The sequence below is a fragment of the Camellia sinensis genome, chromosome 13 (assembly GCF_055761805.1).
Source record: "Camellia sinensis isolate YWXY chromosome 13, ASM5576180v1, whole genome shotgun sequence".
Classification (NCBI taxonomy): domain Eukaryota; kingdom Viridiplantae; phylum Streptophyta; class Magnoliopsida; order Ericales; family Theaceae; genus Camellia; species Camellia sinensis.
Window position 1 is genome coordinate 90,505,585 of NC_138973.1, and position 18,227 is coordinate 90,523,811.

The 18,227-nt window shown below is 39.7% G+C and overlaps 1 pseudogene across 1 annotated transcript in view; it reads right to left on the reverse strand.

Moving 5' to 3' along the window:
* The window catches only part of LOC114312257 (calcineurin-binding protein 1-like), a 46,886-nt pseudogene that overhangs the window by 8,244 nt on the left and 20,415 nt on the right, over positions 1-18,227 (reverse strand). Inside the window, exons 3-11 of the transcript XR_014347911.1 lie at positions 15,987-16,105; positions 15,860-15,900; positions 11,689-11,900; positions 6,385-8,262; positions 4,833-5,048; positions 4,051-4,716; positions 3,655-3,890; positions 3,347-3,527; positions 3,052-3,207 (exon numbers count right to left, since the gene is read on the reverse strand). The product of XR_014347911.1 is annotated as a calcineurin-binding protein 1-like (transcript). The remainder of the gene's footprint in view (positions 1-3,051; positions 3,208-3,346; positions 3,528-3,654; positions 3,891-4,050; positions 4,717-4,832; positions 5,049-6,384; positions 8,263-11,688; positions 11,901-15,859; positions 15,901-15,986; positions 16,106-18,227) is intronic.

Consider the following 18,227-nt stretch of genomic DNA (forward strand, 5'->3'; position numbering starts at 1 on the left):
CTCGTGCTACTTGGGTGTATCTCATGAAAGATAAGAGTGAGGTTTTCTCTGTGTTTCGCACTTTTCATAAGATGATTTGTACTCAGTTTGGGGCCACTATCAAAATATTTCGTTCTGATAATGGCGGGAAATACATAGATTCTGGGTTAGGACAATATTTCTCTACTCATGGCATTATCCATCAGACCTCTTGCACAAATACCCCTCAACAAAATGGGGTGGCCGAACGCAAGAATCGGCATCTTCTTGACATGGCTCGGTGCATGTGTTTTTTTATGAATGTGCCTCGGCCCTATTGGGGCGACGCTGTTCTCACCGCTGCCCATCTTATTAATCGTCTCCCTACCCAGGTCTTGGACAAACAGGCTCCGCTTCACGTCCTCCTCAGTTCTCCGTCCTTGTTTTCTATTCCTCCCAAAATATTTGGTTGTGTTTGTTTTGTCCATAATCACTCTCCCTCTCGTGGTAAGTTGGACCCTCGCTCCCTCAAATATGTTTTCCTTGGTTACTCTCCTACTCAAAAGGGGTATAAATGTTACCACCCTTCTTCTCGTAAGTGGTTTGTGTCCATGGATGTAACTTTCTTTGAGTCCCAGTCCTATTTCTTGTCCTTTCCGGTGTCACCGTCCTCATTTCCAGGGGAGCCTTGGTGTGAAGTGAGTCCTGTGCCTCCTATGGTGGAACCAGTTCCTGTGCCTCCTATGGTGGAACCCGTTGTTCTTGCACCACCCTCTACTACTGTGCTTCCTATGGTGGAACCAGTTGTTCTTGCACCCCCCTCTTCTACTGGGACTATCGAACCCACTGTCACCAAGAATAAGGACGGGCATGTTTATGTCCGGGACATAGATAGAAAACCAGTTAACTGGATACACGGGACCGTTTCTGCTACTCCCCTGCCATCTCCTGCTTCTGATGAGAGTCTGGGTAACTTTGAATCTCTTGAGTCCATTGATCTTGATGTTCCTATTGCAAGAGGAAGGGTGTGAGATCTTGTACTCAACATCCTATCTCACAGTTTGTATCATACTCTCATTTGTCATCCTCATATAGAGCATTTGTGTCCAATATTTCCTCTGTTAGCATTCCTAACCATTTTCAGGATGCTCTTGCTACCTCTGAGTGGAAACTAGCCATGATTGAGGAAATGAAAGCACTTAGGAAGAATGGCACTTGGGAATTGACTGAGTTACCTACGGGCAAACGACCTGTGGGATGTAAATGGGTATATACTGTGAAACACAAAGCAGATGGGTCTATTGAGCGTTACAAGGCAAGACTTGTGGCAAAAGGGTTTACTCAGACATATGGTATTGATTATCAGGAGACCTTCGCACCAGTGGCTAAAATGAATTCAGTCAGAGTACTTCTCTCTCTAGCAGCTAATCTAGATTGGCCGCTTTATCAATTTGATGTCAAGAATGCTTTTCTCCATGGTGACCTCGAATAAGAAGTATATATGGACATTCCTCCGGGTTTTGAGGATCATCAAACAGAAGGCAAAGTATGCAAACTACGGAAGTCATTATATGGTCTCAAACAGTCTCCAAGGGCTTGGTTTGAGAGATTCACTCAGGCTATGTTTAAATATGGCTTCTGTTAGAATTTACCATCACCTACCACCACTACCACCTCACCTACTCCACTAAACCTAACCCACTACACCACTACCACCTCACCTACTCCACTAAACCTAACCCACTACACCACTATCACCATCCACTACACACCATCCACTACACCTACATCTATATAAGGAACCATTTGTAATAGACAGAAAATAAGATCAATATATCAATCAATAATACAATTCTCTATTTCTCTTTATACATCATTTTTTACAGCTTCAAACAAAGTCAGGCAGATCACACATTGTTTGTGAAATATTCCTCACGCGGTAAGACTACAGCACTTATTGTTTATGTAGATGACATAATTCTTACAAGCAATGATAGTGGGGAAATACCTCTGTTGAAGAAATATTTAGCTAAAGAATTTGAAATCAAAGACTTGGGAAGCTTGAAGTATTTTCTGGGAATTGAAGTTGCTCGCTCTAAGGATGGGATATTTATCTCACAGAGAAAATATGTGCTTGACCTGTTGAAGGAAACTGGGATGCTTGGCTGTAAGGCATGTGCCACCCCACTGGAACCCAATCAGAAATTGGGGGATGATGAAGGAGGAGAAGTTGTGGATAGGGGGAGCTATCAACGATTAGTGGGTAAGCTCATATACCTATCTCACTCCCGTCCTGATATTGCTGTTGCTGTCAGTGTAGTTAGTCAGTTTATGCATGCTCCTCATCAGATTCACTTTGATGCTGTCATGAGAATCTTGAGGTATTTGAAGTCTGCTCCTGGTAAGGGTCTGTATTTTTCAAAGTGTGATCATCTTCGTGTAGAAGCCTATACAAATGCTGACTGGGCTGGGTCAGTAACTGATAGGAGATCAACTTCAGGGTATTGCACATTTGTTGGCGGCAACCTAGTTACTTGGAGGAGTAAGAAACAGAATGTGGTTGCCAGGTCAAGTGCAGAAGCTGAGTTTAGAGCTATGGCACAAGGTGTGTGTGAACTTTTATGGATCAAATTATTGTTGCGTGATCTAGGTATTGATCAGACGGACTCCATGCGGTTATACTGTGATAATAAGGCCGCCATCAACATCGCTCACAATCCAGTTCAACATGACAGGACAAAACATGTTGAGATTGATCGCCACTTCATTAAGGAGAAACTCACTAGTGGTACCATTTGTACTCCTTTTGTCCAGTCTGGTGAACAACTTGCTGACATTCTCACCATGGGGATTGGGAATAAACCATTTCATGACATATTAGGCAAGCTGGGCATGAGAGATATCTTCGCACCAGCTTGAGGGGGAGTGTTAGCATATTATATTAGCCGAAAGTTTCACTAAGGTCTGTCTGTAATCATTTTGTGCCCTCAGGGATTATCTTGTAATTGACTTTCTTGTAAACCCTAATCTTCATTTATAAATAGGGGGTGATATTCTATCATACCTCTAAGCTGGTTACTCAAGCTTCAGGACCTGTTGAGCTGATGTCTTTGCTAAAGCCAAAGTCATTAATAGACACCGCCGACTTCTCCTACGACTTGTCTCAACTCTGTGAGGTAAAATAGAATTCTTCCTCCAACCTATAATGTTTATCTGCTTACTACCATCATTTAGCAGTAAATCCACCTCCTGCGTACATAAAACCATGGGAAGTCTTCATCAATCAAATTAATGCTGGGAATCGTCAAAGCACAGCAACACATCTTTTTTCTCATTTTCAATTTTGTACAACATTCAAGATGAGAACGATAATTAACATCAAATTTACCTCGTCATAAATATTGGCAAGCCGTTGCCAACTCTCAAAACGTAAAGGATTGTACTGTAAATCATATTTGAAAAGGTTAGCGTCTTGCTCTACAAATTCTTCCCCTTCCTTGGTGAGTACAAACCCAGCCTGAGCAAGGAGGTAGTACAAGTTGCAATAGACCTCCAAATATGGGTCAGAGCTGCAATCAGTTAATTACACATCAAAAACACAGTTCGTTCCAAGTAATAACAATCCATGGGCCAAAGCATCATTTGGGGGAAAAATTAAATTAAATGACATAAAAATACTGATCTATGGATGTATACCTCCCTAATGATGATGCCTTGAGTTGTTTGAGGCTTCTACCATCGGGAAATATAATCTTCATGATAGAATCAAGAAACCCATCAGATCCGGCCACTTCTGAGAGTTTATCTTCACACAGATTGGGATCATCTAAGAACTTGTCAATTGTATTTCCAGCCAAAACATTGTCTGGTGGCTGTGGAATGTGTTTGCGTATGGCCCTTAATACTCTCCGAAGCTTTATCAATCCAGTTCTCTGCGACGTACAAATGTTAGCAGTCGAATGGAAGTCAGAAAAAGCAAAAATCACCACATAATCTTCAAAAAAGAAAATAATAATTTGAGACTAAAGAAAAATGGAAAAAAAAAAAAAAAACCAATGAAAGAAATGAGAAAGGAACAGAAAATTCACTAACAGATGAAGCCTTCGCATAGGGCAGTATATACTGGAAAACATCAGCACACTGTTCCTTTGTCTGATAATCGCCACGGCTAGTATTTTTGTGCTGCACTAAATCATCTTCATAGGATGAATCTGATCTAAGCTTTAAACCATACAAACAGAAACAGCATCGATCCAAAGCATTATCAATTCCAACTCAAGTTCCTCCCTTTCATCTTCAGTTAGTTCACTGCCAAGATCATTAAATTGCTTGCTTGCTTTTTCTCCATGGGACATACCGTTGGGCCCATCACCACTGCATTTGCTACATTCCAATCCTGTATTCTCTTTCTCCATACTCTCATGAGACAAAATGCCTTTGGAAGGCACTCCCTCAAGAACATCCTTCTCCACAATATTGCCTTTATCTATAGCAACATTCACTGTATCTGAGGCAACATTTACCGTGTCTGACTTTGATTTGTCTAGAGATGTTTCGACAGGATTATTGTGGGAAAGCTGCTTGTCACATTGCATTGTTTCCAATCCCTTGTTTAAAGAACGAAAGTTTGACTTAAGCTTCATATCCAAGGACAATAGATGCTTTATTGCAAGTTTTAGAAATGTTCCTTCCTCTGTTACCTGCACAGCACAGCCCATACTCTGCCAGCAAGTCTTGCATTGCCACGATCAATTCAATCTGAGATAATAAATGAAAGCAAATGGTGTTAAAAACTTAAATGAAAGACAGAAATCACTGCATAGGCCAACACAATGTGAAGTTTCAATTCCTCAGAAGAGGGCGATACAACTCACTTGAGTTTTGATAGGGACATTCGGGTTCAGATGTTGAAGTTTGCAGATTAAAATGGCTGAATCAATAAAGCAGTATCTTCGGCTTTGTTCAATTTGATCTGAAATTGCAGGTCCAGCAGATTTCTTAGAAAAGTATGTACTCACAATATTGCACATGAGTGTCAGCAGCAAAGACTGAATATCACCAATAATTCTCAGAAGAGCAATAAAGCCATTCTGCAGAAAGACAACAAGCATATGCTGTAATGAAAAATGGGTGCAAGAAGATAAACAGAAGATTAACTGAATCATGAATCCTTGAAAAACTGGAATCTGCTTTAACATCACAAAAATGTCAACTATAATCCAATCAATGTTACAGCTGTGAAGGTAAAACACCTTTGCTGAACCCTGCATTAAAAACGGGGGAAAATAAAATAAAATGCTGAACCACCATGTAAGCAAGAATCCACAGTTATTCCCACAATCACTGAGGCCATTTGTCTTCCTTGAGGAGTTTATCTTTCTGGGGATTTGCATTCCCTGAGGGAATCGAGCCATTTGATCCCGGCCTTGTTCTAACGCTCTTTGCTGGAAAGATTCGACAAGGCTCGCCAAAGGATTCCCTGGCCTCCAAACTTCAGAGTTGGTCTCATAAAGCCTTTCTTGGACTGTTGATGCCTTCCATTGCTCAAGGAGTTTATGTCCGAGGGTTATGCAATGGTGGTGCTTTTGAGCTTTTGCCCCTTGATCGGGGTTGACCTTAGGCTCTTCTATCCTTAGAGCTATTTGCCTTGTTCATTTGTCACTCCATTTTGAGCCGGTGCTCAGAGGGAAATGGATTGCTTCGAGGATTTCTTATTTCCAGCAGTTTCCTTTCACCCGTTTTTTGGACTTTTGGTGGTAAAATTCAAATTTCAAATGTAGGGTTTTCACTGCTTACAAACTGAAAAGAATTCGAATTTTTTTTTTTTTTATAATTTACTAATATAATATGTTTAATTTAAACTATAAGTAACATCATTGTGTAACCTACTATGTGAAGATACTTATACCATACTATAGTTCTTGGTGCCCCCTAAAACTCAAAATATTAATGCCAGCAGCATTCAATCCCAAATTCAAAACAGTCACAGCTCTTGCTAAACATGATAAGCTTGATCGTGACTCAACCTGACATAAGTAATTCTTGAGCAACAAACCAACATGCCACTTGATGTATCATGCTTCATAGACCTATAGGGGCCTAGAAGAAGTATTTGAATATTTGGAGGTTTCATCATGATTTGATCACATTTTCCAAGACCTGAGGTTCTCAAAACTTCTGAGTTAGACAGTAATACTGATCGTTTACGCTTTATCTTGCATGAAGCACATGATCTTAATTGAAAAGTTTAAATCTATCAGTGACCCGCATCAGTTCTAAGAAACACATTACGCTTAAAATTATTAAAATTACAGGAACAAATAGTAATTGTAGCCATATCTCATAATGATGGTTCTTTCAATAATATATTTTTAAAAAAATTATAAAATATAAACGTCAAATTCTACCAATATAAACTGAACTTACAGAATTTCCAGATAGATCTATGAAGGTCTTCATTTGTAATGCACATTGAGAGATTGCCTTCACTTCTTCTGCAACCAATTGATTCCAATGCATGCTTGGGCTTTCATTTAATTCTGTTCCTGAAGCAGAAAGTGGTTTTAGGACAGACATCTTGTGAATAGATTTATGTGAAGCAAGACATTCATCCATGCCAGCTGCAACCAAGAGTATTTGCAGCTTCCTTCTGCAACAATTCAAAAACACCTCAAAGTCTGTTTGGTTTTGCCTTTTCGCATGCTTTAATGAGAACATCCAATGCTGATAATTCAACTGAAGCAATCTCATCGCCTTTGTTATCAGCAACCCATGATATGTCCTGGTGAGTGTCCATTGTAGAAAAGGAAGGGGAGCATGCAAGTGTGCACACTCAAGATACATTTCTTTCTCAATTATCTGACCTATGGCTGCCCCCTTCAACAAGAAATCAACCTCTAATAAATTAATTTCATGAAGGATCCTGTCTACAGTTAACTCTTTAATAACTTTGCATTGTGGCAGGCAAACAGACCGAAGGTGATTGTTCAGATTTTCTTCATTGGATAAATGTGACAAAGAAATACAGAATTCTTGCTGAGCTTTAGCCCTGTCGCCATCGAAAATTGATAATCTCCCACTTAACCAAAAAAAGCGAACCCAAGTGAGAATTATTGGACAACTGAGAACTGTTCCCAACTAATGTTTCAGAATTGCATTGAGAACTACTTGTTGAAGAGCTATTCTCATCCTCAGATGCACCAATTATGTGGAAAGGATAATCTGTAGCTATAGATTCAATGATTTTACAAAGATGATAAGATGCATCAGACATGAAGTCAGACCGCCTGGAGGTGTCAGAAGAGCGTGACCCAAAGTCATAGTACAGCTCAGCAAGAAAAATACTGCATTCCCGTGTCCTATCCCTTCCCCATTGCCTTGTCAATTTCTCCAACTCCAAAAACAAAGCAACGGTGTCCCGGTATGAAATGGCTCTACTTGCAACCTCTTCTAAAAGCAAGTGATCCATGTGGTAAGCACCATAATTTTTTGAAGTTTCCTTGACAAATGTTGTAACATCATCAAATTCAGTATAGACTGGATTAGCCACAACATCAGGACAAGGTAATGAACAACTAACAGCACTATTACTATCTTGAGCTCCTTCTCCAACCACAATGAAAGGTTCCAGAAATTGAACCACAACTTTAGCCAGATCTTTCCTGTTAGCAAAATCCAATTCTTCTTTCCTGGTTTACGACTCCTGAGCCTTTCAAGACGACTACTACACCTCTCTTGAGGTTGTTCTTCATAAGCATTTGTTTCTTTCTCTCTCAAAACACTAGATTTCTCAGAGTTCCAATCACTGATACACACTTTCACCATCTGAGGTGACATTAGGTCCTTTTCTTTCCACAGACCCCATAATATTTTATGAACCATGAGGCAATTGTATACTTAATCTAATGTCACCAGATTTGTATAATTTGTCAGACCCCTGTTCAGAACTGCATCCACTCAAGGGATGTAAGATTCCCAACAGTGCATCAGCAAGGGCTGTTTAGGAAGCTTCTGCAAGCTGCAATTCTACATTCTGGTTCAACTTTTTAGGTGAAACACCCTCATCTAGATTATCGTCTGTTCTTTTTCTCTTGTCCAAGAACTTAAGACGAACATGTTTTGGTTTCAGTTTGTCTATACCTCTTGGAGAAAATGGGATTGGTTCCAACACTTCAATGGTATTTTTGACATGCAAAGCTCGAGAATGTGATGGCCAATGCCTCAAAATTAACTGACTGACAGAAAGACACGCAACCTCATCACCAATAGCAATCAATACTTCCAAGAGCTTCTCCATGCAATTCCCTGGATGCATTGTCCAGAAAAAAAGAACATAATGTCCAGAACTTCTAATAGGATAAGGTTGGCTGTTCATGAGAAACCAAAATTCAAAAATGTAAAAAAACTGATGTATTATTGATTGATGTATTGTTGATTTTTTGTCTATTACAAATGGTTTCTTATATAGATGTGGGTGTAGTGGATGGTGGTGGTAGGTGAGTGTAGTAGGTGAGTGTGTGGTAGGTGATGGTAAATTTTAACAGCCCCCCGCAAACTCAAGGAGGATAGGAACTAACCAACTTGAGTTTGGAGAGAGTTACAAAACAAGAAAATACATAAAAATAAAAAAGGATAGGAGACACTGTATGGTCGTGTCAGACCATTGGTGAAGACACTGGATGGTGGTGTCATACCGATGTAGAAGACAGTTTATGGGGTCATGTCGGACCGTTGTAGAAGACAGTTTATGGGGTCATGTCGGACCGTTGTAGCAGACAATGTTGTGACAGTTGTTGTGACAGTTTACGGAGTCTTGCTGGACCCTTGTAGAAACTAACCGGAATCAATGTCGGGACAGTTTACAGAGTCTTGTCGGACCTTTGTAGAAACTAACCGGAATCAATGTCGGGACAGTTTACAGAGTCTTGTCGGACTCATAAATGAGCTAACCGGAATCAATGTCGGGACAGTTTACAGAGTCTTGTCGGACCCTTGAAGGAGCTAACCGGAATCAATGTCGGGACAGTTTATAGGGTCATGTCGGACCGTTGTAAAAGTTGCACCCTCAAAAGGTGTGTCCAATCTTTCAAAAGGCGTGCCATCAAAAGGCGTGCCCAATTCATCAAAAGGCGTGCCATCAAAAGGCGTGCCATCAAAAGACGTGCCATCAAAAGGCGCGCCTATATTGTCGGCGAGCGTCGAGCGGCGCATGATGCGCGTGTCTGCCGCTTCGTCATGTTCTATATAAATCAATGCGGAGGCTGAGGCAGAAAACCTGCTAAAATCTTCTGAAAAAAAACTCTTCCTTGCCAGAGAGAGAAACTCTGTAATACGCTGTAACCAACCCGTCTCTGAAACACTCAGCAACATGGCCTCTTCTTCCCGTCCAGCTACCCAAAACATGGCCTCCTCTTCCCGTGGTCTGCTCACGCTCTTTCCAGAACTGAACGAGCCCACAAGAGAAATAACTGGTGCGGTGGCCAGTGAACCTCAACCAAACACCTCTGGTTTTGCTCCGTTGAACTTTCCGATGCGGTCGGTGGAGCAAAAAATGGCGGTGCAAACTGATATTGAGGCCAATCAGTATACTCTGAAGTCATGTGTGGAAACCATGACTGCGGTTACAAACTTGTCGCACCGGCTGCAGAGCAGGACAAATGAGGTGCAACAGTTAAACTCCCAACTGGCTCTGCTCCAACGCATGTATAAGGATGCGCGAGCAGAGATAAGTGTGCTGAAGGCGGAAAACAAGGAGCTGAAGCGGAAGGCCACCGTGATGTTTCGATTTGGAGGTCCTCCATATACTGCAGTGGAGGAGCAGGGGGGATTGAATGTGCTCGGTGGCATGGGAAACACGGAGGCAACACCGTCAAGGACTGCCCAGGACGGAGGCAAAAAGAAGAGATCGGCGGCAGAGTAGAGAAGAAAAATCCCACTGTGGGTGTGGTTGTTTTGTTTGGTTTGTGGTTTTTTTTTTTTTTTTTTTTTTTTGGTTTGAAATAATAATGAAAAAGGTTTCGTGGCCCACGGTTTTGTGAAAACCTGCAATGTTTTTTTTTTTTTTTTTTTTTTAATAATAATAATAATAATAATAATAATAATAATATATATGATAGATAGAAAAGAAAAGAAAAGAGAGAAAAGAAAAGAAATTGAAGTCAATGTATATCTATGTATATGTTTACATATTAAAAGATAGTGGGTGGAAAAAAAAAATGATAAATGATTGTAAGAGATAGTGGGTGTGTCGGGTGTGGTTTGTTTTTGTTGTGTTTAATAATAATAATAAGAATAAAAAATAGAGAAAGAAAAGGGAGAATATTTGTGAGTGGAGGATGTTGGGGCAATGGTGTAATGATCAAAAAGAAAAAATAAAACATAAAATAATGATTTAAAAAAACTAGTGATGGTGTGTGAATCTGTGAGTGGGGTGCAAAAAAGAGGAAGGAAAGGGTTGAAAAGTGGACAAAGAGGTGCATGTCCTTGAGTGGAGAGAGGAAGTGGGTTAAAAAAAAAATATGGTGGTAAACCGAATCTGAGCTGGGTCTTGGTTTTGCTGCTCAGTGTGTCTGCATCCACATTTCCTGCCACTGTCACCTTCCCCTGTTCTGAGTCTATATTGGTTTTGTAAACCCCATCAATTTTGTGCAAGATTTTCTTCACTTTGCGCTTACAACCATCACAGTGAATGTTCACTTTCAGAACACAAGTCTGGATCTTCAAGAACTCTTCTTTACTCATGTTTTGAACTGAAACAGAACAACCAGAAGGGTACAATAATGGAAAGAGAAAAGGAGTTTGTTGCTAATAGATTCTTCACTGTTTTCTGTTCTCTGTTCTGGGTCTTTTCCCAAACAAAAACAGAGAGAAAATGAGAGAAAACAAATGGGTCGGAGAGGCACTGAGCAAAGAAAGCTCAAGAAACAACAAGGTTCAGAAGGGTGCCAATGGTAATAACCAGCCCAAAGGCGGTGGTCCACAAGGAGCCCCAAACCAGCAACAGCAACAGCAACAGCTTCAGCAACAGCTGCAGCAGATGAAAGCGCTTCAAGATATGAAGATGCCCCAATTCAAGGGACTCAGTGGGCCCGTGCCCCCCTTGAACAAGGACCCGAACCAGAAGGCGGTGAGGTTCACCTTGCCCGAGGACAATGATCTGAGCGATGATGAATTTGATGAATATGATGATGATGATGACTATGATGACGATGAATTGGATGATGAAATGGCTGATCAGATTATGAGCAAGTTGAAACCGGTTATGGGTGATGGTCAGATGATTCCCAATGTGGTGATGAATGGGCAGCAGCTTATGAATGCTCAGGCCAAGCCTGGTGGCGGTGCTGGTGCTGGTGGTAATGGAGGAAATGGCGGTAAGAAGGGCGGCCCTGGCGGCGGAGGTGGTGGAAATGTGCCTGTTCAGGTGAATGGTGGAAAGAAAGGAGGTGTTGAAAATTCCAGCGGGCAGCAAAGGCATGGGTGCCAGTCGACTGCCCGCCGGAAAAAAAGGAATATAGGCCTAAATCTTATTGCTCTGATACCATGTAAAAAAACTGATGTATTATTGATTGATGTATTGTTGATTTTTTGTCTATTACAAATGGTTTCTTATATAGATGTAGGTGTAGTGGATGGTGGTGGTAGGTGAGTGTAGTAGGTGAGTGTGTGGTAGGTGATGGTAAGTGTGTGGTAGGTGATGGTAAACAAAAAATAACTAAATAAAATGCTTACAGTTGTTTGGGCTGCAAAAGAGTCCCTGTTCAAATGCCCATCGCGAGATACTCAGTAAGCCCATTGAGCATGATAATGTTCCTAGCCGGTTCCAAACAACAGAATCTTTGGTGTCAATCTCTACAGCTTGAAGATAGCAGCGTAGAGCACTATCATAATGGGCAGGACCTTGTTGAAGAAAAACAGTGGCAAGGTTCTTCAATGCCAAAAATCTGTAAAAAAGGTAAATAATAGCTGTATAATATAAACTTGCAGAATTTATATACAATAAAATATCAAGATGAATGGTAAAGTCTATAGGGTTCCAAAATCACAAAAAATAAACCTAAGAATCAAACAAGTTTTCCCAATCTATGAAGATAATTTATGTGTATGTTCGTAATTGTAGTTGTTATGATACGAAAAAAATGGGATTGATGCCTCAACAAAATTGAAATAAAGTTGATCCAAAAGATCTCGATTCAAGAGTGTTTCCATGACTCTACCACCCCCAGTCAATTTTGTTCCACTTCATCCCTCTTTCATTTCTACACATCTTTCAAGCCAAGGACTAGGAGATCTTTCTCCTGTTACATTAACCCAATTTCCATTTCATCTGGGAAAAGCCATCTTTTTTCTGAACAATGTCTTTATCATTTCATCCAATAGACTTCTGTTAGATAGAAAGAGATTTCATAAATACCGATAAATATTAGATAGAGTATTAGAATGGAAAGATCCAGTAGATAATGAACTATTGGTTCTACGACATCTTTGGTGAGATTTCCCAATATCATGCTAAAATAGCTCGGACTCCAAAAGAAAATGTCATTTTTTTGATGAGACATATAAAGGAATATTGAAAATTCAAGTGGCTAAAGTTGAAGCAACTACTTTTGAAGTAAGAGAAAGAAAAACGATGACTAGAGTGCGAAAGTCAAAGTCAAAAAGATGATTCATCACTTGTTTCTCTCATTAAAAATCGTGCATGAGACTTTCATCATCTCGTAAGTCCTAAATGATAAATGCAAAAAGATCTAAGTTAGTGATACTCTTTTTCTTTGGTATACCTAATCCTGGTACTTTTTTAAAGCCAAAATTGGGACATGAGCCGCATCAAAAAACCCAATCTGACCAACCCAAATCAAATCTAATAGTAATTCACATAGATCTAGGAATGAACCTCTAGATTTGTATACAAGCATAAACTTTATTATCAAATATGTCAAATTTAATGTATGGAAAAATAGAGAGAATGAAATATGTATTGATGATTGATATTATTGATAGATCTGTATTTATTGATATGTATATTACAATTACAAGGATTCCTATTATATAGGAGTGTGTTTGGGAGTAGGTGGAGAGTAGGTGAAGTGGAGGTGGTAGTGGTGTAGTGGGTTAGGTTTAGTGGAGTAGGTGAAGTGGTAGTGGTGGTAGGTTTATGGTAAATTCTAACAGCCCCCCGCAAACTCAAGGAGGATAGAAACTAACCAACTTGAGTTTGAAGAGAGGAACAAAACAAGAAAATACATAAAAATAAAAAAGGATAGGTGACACTGTATGGTCGTGTCAGACCATTGGTGAAGACACTGGATGGTGGTGTCATAACGTTGTAGAGGACACTGTATGGGGTGTCATAACGTTGTAGAGGACACTGTATGGTGGTGTCATAACGGTGTAGAGGACACTGGATGGCGGTGTCAGACCGATGTAGAAGACAGTTTATGGGGTCATGTCGGACCGTTGTAGCAGACAATGTTGTGACAGTTTACGGAGTCTTGCAGGACCCTTGTAGAAACTAACCGGAATCAATGTCGGGACAGTTTACAGAGTCTTGTCGGACCCTTAAAGGAGCTAACCGGAATCAATGTCGGGACAGTTTACAGAGTCTTGTCGGACCCTTGTAGAAACTAACCGGAATCAATGTCGGGACAGTTTACAGAGTCTTGTCGGACCCATGAAGGAGTTAACCGGAATCAATGTCGGGACAGTTTACAGAGTCTTGTCGGACCCTTAAAAAGTCGCACCCTCAAAAGGTGTGCCCAATTTTTCAAAAGGTGTGCCATCAAAAGGCGTGCCCAATCCATAAAAAGGCGTGCCATCAAAAGGCGAGCCCAAGTCATAAAAAGATGTGCCGGACATGATGGCGAGGCACGTGAGTGCCTTGGCTGGCGCGCCCGTTTGTCGTCTGGCGTCAAGTGGCGCGCGATACGCGTGGCTGCCTCGCTATTTAACCAAGGTTGATGCTAAGGCTGAGGCAGACAAAAATCTTCTGAAAATCCTCTGAAAAACTCTTCGTTGTGCTGAGAGAGAGAGTCTGTAACACTCTGTTGCGAGAGATATTCTGTAACACTCTGTTGCCCAGAAAATGGCCTCGTCTTCCCGGAGTCTGCTCACCCTCTTTCCCGACCTCAACGAGTCAACAAGAGAGAGAACTGGTGCGGTGGCACTGGAACCTCAACCAAACGCCCCGGAGTTTGCTCCGTTGAACTTTCCGATGCGGTCTGTGGAGCAAAGAATGGCAGTGCAGTCGGATGTGGAGGCCAATCAGTATACTTTGAAGTCATGTGTGGAAACCATGACGGCGGTCACAAACTTGTCGAACCGGCTGCAGAGTAAGACAAATGAGGTGCAGCATTTAAACGCCCAACTGGCTCTGCTCCAACGCATGTATAAGGATGCGCGAACAGAGATAAGTGTGCTGAAAGCAGAAAATAAGGAGCTGAAGCGGAAGGCCACCGTGATGTTCCGATTTGGAGGGCCGCCATATGCTGCAGTGGAGGAGCAGGGGGTAGTGATCGTGCCCAGTGGAGTGGGAAACACAGAGGCAACACCGTCAAGGACCGCCCAGGACGGAGGCAAAAAGAAGAGACCAGCGGCAGAGTAGAGAAGAAAAAATCCCGCCTGTGGATGTGGGTGTTTGGGTTTGGTTTTTTTTTTTTTTTTTTTTTTTTTTTTTTGCTGTAAAAGTGTGATCGGGGTTGATCCCCAATATGAATAAAATATGGTGTGTTGTGCAAATATGGAAATTGGTTTTTTTTTTTTTTTTTTTTTGTAATAAGAATAAGAAGAGGATCCAAGGCATGGACAGCATCATTATGGCAAGTGGAGTTGAAATATTAAAAAAGATGGGACCACGGTTTTGGTAAAAACCACGGTTTTGGGATTTTTGGTTTAATTGTTTTTTTTTTTTTTTTTTTTTTTTTTTTTTTTTTTTAATTAATGAGGCAAGTGGAGTTGAAATATTAAAAAAGATGGGAGGTGGAAAATGTGATGATGGTGTTGGGTGGTGGAGAAAAGTTTAGAATAGAAAAGTTTATATAAAATTGGGGATAGTGCTTTATAATAATGAAAAGTTTATATATTTGGTTTATTCATTGGTCAAATCATTTACTCCGAGTCCATACCGACAACAATAAAATGTATAGTAAGTGGAAAACCATCATAAATGCTTGCGAGTAAATAGCTCTGCAAATGAATGGATCAAATCAACTTAGAAAATTAAAAGATTTGTACGACTGATACGTTTTGTCACCACATTATGACAGCATCAGACATTCTAAGACAAGTGCTTCCTAGGTCCAATCCCACATCTACTGCTGAACACAACTTCAAACTCTTCTCAACTAAAAATATCTCTGTCTCACCAAGTCACCACAGAGATGCGTAATACATAATTTGTCTATGTGTTTGTTTGGGAGTGCAGAATTTACAACCTATATCTTTGAATTATCTAAGACAGTAATTTCCCCATATGGCCTTAGATCTACTTGAGAACTATTACAGCTTTTTATAAATCTAAGACAACAAATAGCTCCTTATTGCCATTCAAGTGACGCATGTTAGTTTTCCACCGAAATTATCCTTCACATATTTAACATTAATTTATTTGGGGGGCAGGGACATATAATTTTAACTTGCCAATGTATAACTTCACAAGAAGTATCATTGCCAGGCTAGTAATATATATTGGAGGTTAGGAAGGACGAGTTTCATTGGCCCCCTTATAAAAAGAAGTGGAAAATAAACCTTGATGTTGCTCAGCAACTATAGAAATTTATTTAAGTTTTGAATGTTTTGGTTAAACAATGAGAGAGAGAGAGAGAGAGAGAGAGAGGGCTAACAAATGAACAAACCTAAAAATATAACTAAATTACATTAAAAAAATAATTGGAGGATAAATTTAAACATGAGTTGTAAAAGGTGACCGTCACTGGCACTACTTTTCACCTAAAACAAAGAAAAGCAAAGTGAGAAACTATTGACAACACAGTAAGTTGCTTGATCATCTAGAGATTCTTTGGAGCACATGATACCTGAGCACTAGAAATAAGAGGATCTTTTAACAAGGATTCTAATAGTTCACGAGCCTTCTCATATTCCTTGGCTTGTAACTTAAGAAGTCCTTCTTGGTAAATTTGTGAAAGATGAAACTCTTGCATTGACCAGATGGAGAAAGCACCATATGAGGTGTATGGAAGTAAAATACACAAAATTAAACCCGGAGTTTCCGTAACTTGAACTCATCATGCTATACTTGGTGAGGAAAGAAAAACAAGCAATTTACATTTCAGTCGCTACCGTGTCACTAGCTCTAGTATTCACCAACTAGGTTATTATTCAATGAATTTAATAACCTAGCCAATGAATACTAGCCTAAAAAGCATGGACACTCCAAAATCAGTGCCGTGCCGGTGTCCGACACGAGGACACATCCCTTTAATTTAATGACTTTTTTATAGGGGGCACGACGGGGACACGGGTGTCCATATGGGGACACAGAATGGGACACGGCAAGGACACGCGTGTCCACATTGGGACACAGTGAGACTAATTTTATTTTATGTTTTTTTCTTTTGCCACTCTTATTTAGTGCTTTTGTGAAGAATATTATTGGATGATGAATGTTTTCTCCTTCTCATCTTAGTTCTTGTTATCATTTATTAAGACTTTTTTGTGAATGGATGATCTATTAATTTGTTTAAATGTAGTGGTTATATTCTATGTAGCACGGACACGTCCCCTAAGGCAACGTTTGGGTGTCGGACACGTGTCAGACACGGACACGCTTCGGACACGTGTCCGACACTCTACCCAACGTGTCCCTTTTTTTTTTCAATTTTTGCAGCCGGACACTTGTTTGGACACTGTTGGACACGTTATGGACAGAGAGGGAGAGAAACCCTAACCTGTTGCAAACACAGAGAAAGAGAGAGAGGGTGAAGAACCTGTTGAAATGGAGCCCTAGATCAGGCATGTTCTTCAATTCTTCAAATCTCTCCTTCGATCTTCTTCTTTTCTTCTGTTTTTCTTCATTTTTCTTCTTCTTTCTTCATTTCGTCTGCGTCGTCTTCCTCGTCTGTGTCGTCCTCCTCGTCTGTGTCGTCTCCCTCTCTGCTCTCTCTCTCTCTCTCTCTCTCTCTATGGTGTTTCGGCCCTCTCCTTTGACTATCGATCGCTATCTGCTCTCTCTCTCTCTCGCTCTTGCTCTCGCTATCACTATCGTGTTTCGGCGTTTGACCATCGATCGCTTTATATATCATATACTAATAATATATATACATATATATATCATTTACTAATATTATATATACATATATATTTATATCCTAATAATAATAGTATATATATTATATACTAGATATATATTTGAACAAATTTTTTTTTTCTTTTCCTTTTTTCTATTTTTTAGATATTATTATCTGTTTAAATAAATTATTTTTATTTATAAAAAAATTTTAATTTGTAAATAATATTTGATATTAAAATAAATAAATAATATTTATATTTTTTAATTTTACATATAATAAATAAATAAAATCATATATATTGAACGTGTCCCCAGCGTGTCGTGTCTCTTATTTTTTGAAAATTTGCGTTTTCGCGTGTCCGTGTCGTGTCGCGTGTCCGTGTCCGTGCATCATAGGTTATATTTATTGAATTAATGTTACTATGTTAGTGTTTGTTAATTTTGATTTAGGATGAATGTAATATGAATCTACACATAAAAATAAATAAAATAAAATAAAATTCGCCGTATCCGTGTCTGTATCTGTGTCCGTGTCTGTGTCCGTGTCCATGTCCATGTCCATGTCCATGTCCATGTCAGTGCTTCATAAATACTAGCATAAGAAAAGCATGAGCAAATAAAATAATTGGATGACATTACCAAAAATTATATATTGTCTACAAGCCAACCAAAAATGTCAAAAAAGAAAAACAATTCAACGGAGCAAACGAAATACTTTACACTATTGAAGCTTTCATTTAACGGTGAACAATCAGTTACTTGCAACAACAGGTTTTCTTACTAGAGTCTATAACTGTAGTTCAAAATAAAAAAGTACACCATAACATAATGTTGTAGTGAACTGAATTGGGTTAACTATATAATCCAATACTGGAGTAGAAGATGAATACTCAGAAAAATTCAAAACATACTAAGTCAGGAATTTAACACCCACCCATTTTCTTGAATTTCTTATTATAACAATAAACCATAATTTCTTGAAATTTACGAGGATTTGGATTTAGTTGTATTGATTTCATTTTCTAGG